Here is a 2,670-nt window from a genome sequence, read left to right on the forward strand (position 1 = left end):
TAGAATGTGAAAGGGTTACTGGCTTACTCTTGGCAACCCCCAGCCCTGCCTCAGAAGTCAATCACAGCGTCCTGCCAGCCACCCCTTGCCTGCTATAGTCTCTGGCTGGCTCCCACCCCCCGCACTTACTGCCCAGAGGATTTCCAAGATGGCCTGCCCCTCTGTGCTCACGTGTAGACCTCCTCTGTGCCCTCTAAGCCAGATCTCCCACCTGTCCCCATTGCCTGTCTTGAGACCTAGGCCTGGTTGGTACAGAGCAGGTTTTATGAACTGCTCAAAGTCCAAGGAGCAAGGCAGGCAGAGATCTTGGCTTTCAGGGATCTGGTGATGGTGTTGCAATCTCCCCTGCCTCCCACTGCTGCCAACGCGGCTGCCCAGGGCCGTGGGAACCTCCCTGTGTGGGCTAAGCTCTGTGCTCTGCTCTAGACATCATGGACCTCCTGACCTCCTGGGAGAAGGCCAGAGGAGGGCGCTCTGTCCAGCCCTTGGTTTCTCTCTGTGAATGGGTGTGGTCTTGTCGGCAGGCACAGGAATTACAGGACGCAGCCCCTATCATTTCCCTTAACTGCCGGTAGGTCAGTCACACTGCAGATGGTGCAGAGAGATTTCATAAAAGGGACCACTGGCTTTACTCAAGGGTTGTGATTTTATCTCTGCACAGAAAGCTTTCCTGCCCATTGGTCTTAGATATGCGCAGGTATCGGCATGGGCCTTGTCTATCAGCTCCAATAGTGCCACAAGCTCCCTGTCTCCTGGCACTGGCAGCAGTGTTGATTGGAAGTGGGGATTATTTACAGAGGTGTAGAGAGGCATGCCCAGTGCACAGAGGCAGCCCACAGAGTCCTAGCTGGCCCTGAGTGTCCTCCTCCTGGAGACCCAGCCCTGTAGTGATAGGAGGTCCCTGTGTTCTGCCCAAAGCCAACGGTGGGGTCAAGATTGCAACCCAACCTTGGAGGGACACTTGCTGCTTCTGCTAGACAATGTGCCTGATAATTTCCTTCCCAGGGACAACAGCTCTAGGAAGTCAACCTGGAGGTCTCTACTTGGAGCCTTGTCCTCTCTGGTGTTGGTGACACTGTGGTCCCTACAGAGCTGAGTTCAATTTCCAGGGCTTTGCCAGTTGGTTGTTAAACACCAGTGGCTTGGAGTTGTCTGGGGTGCGGACACCATGGAAACTGCCCATCTACAAGGCAGACCTTTCCCCTTCTTTCCTCTGTGGAGGACCAGCTCGCCAGCCCTGCACTGCCTTTGTCCCTCTTGGTTCCCTAGTCACAGGCAGACAAGATCCTTCTCCAGGGCCACCATTACTCCCTTCCCCAACAGGCCCTATCCACCTCATCCCTGCTCTGGGCCCTGGAGCACCTCTCCTGGGAACTCTGCTCTTCAAAGATCTCCACTGCCCCAGGGCCAAGTGCAGAGAAGGTGGCCTGACCCTGGAGGTCCCTCCTGTCAGGCTCCCTGCATTCTTTCAGCCTCCACAGCTTCACCCGAGACCTAGCAGGAAGCAGGCTCCCCTGTGGTCCCTCAGTACCCTGGCGCCTGGCAGGAGGCCTCTTTTCTTCCCCATCTCCTTCTCTGGGCTGTCCTGGGGTTTGGGCTCAATCTCTTCACCTGATACAGGCCCAGGAGGCAGGCCCCGTCCCAGCCCTTGTGGTCCCTCTGCTGCCATGGATCATCTGCCCACCTGGTAGAGAGTGAGCCATCCTGGGGTATGGACCACTGCCTTCTGTCTGGCTTTGTGTGAAGGCACAAGGAGCTGGCGAGCTCCTGGCCTGGCAGATACACCGGAGTTGGGGTCTAGACACTCGCAGGCTGTGGGGCATCGACCAAGGGATGTCGTTCTACTGAGATTCTTTCCCATCTCACCACATGGACAGTGTGGCCCAGCCTGCAGCAAGTGCAGGCCTGTAACATGACCAGGAATGCAGAGGCCTCTAAGGGAAGATGGCCAGCACATGCGGGTTGCCCAACCTGGGACTGTCTGTCTGCACACTGGGCACTCCCTGAGTGGCCAGGTTCCTTCCTGAGCCCTGCACAGCTGATGTCCCTCTGAGAGCAGGGACCCCTCCCACAAGGTCTCCTTGCATGGAAGGAAGGGAGGCAGCAGTCTTGCCTGGCAGTGAGGCACAGTGGGAGCTGCTCACAGTGAACAAGCCCTTCTTGCATGCTCTGTGCCAGTCTGCTGTCAACTGGGCAGGCAGGAGCTTTGCTCAGCCTGTAGGCTTCCTCCTGGGCTACAAAACTCTATGAGAGGCAGAGGTTCAGGCCCAGCTTTGGGGCCTTTACAGAGGATTAGTTGGGAAGCTGGGATTCAGAGCAGGTGAGAGAGGTCATGTGTCCTCTCTCACCCGCACCAGAGGATACCGTCTATGTATCCAGGGGGAGTGTCAATCTAAGCTCAGCTTAGCTGCACTGGCGGCAGCATCTTGCAGGTCTCGGTTCTCGGACTCCATTTACACCCTCTAAAACCGAAGACACTACCTCCCAAGAGCCCCTGGCCATCAGTGGCCCAAGAGAAGCAAAGGGATAGCTATAAGGAAGTGATTGCCCAGTAGAGTTAGAGGCTGAGCCCTAATCCTGGCCACACATTGAGCCCTGACTGTGATCACAGGTGGAGCTCTGAGCCCAGTCAAACTCTGAGCCTTGACTCCAGTTGCATGCTGGCTCCTC

The sequence above is a fragment of the Chinchilla lanigera genome, unplaced genomic scaffold (assembly GCF_000276665.1).
Source record: "Chinchilla lanigera isolate Chin_1 unplaced genomic scaffold, ChiLan1.0 scaffold00053, whole genome shotgun sequence".
NCBI classification, from domain to species: domain Eukaryota; kingdom Metazoa; phylum Chordata; class Mammalia; order Rodentia; family Chinchillidae; genus Chinchilla; species Chinchilla lanigera.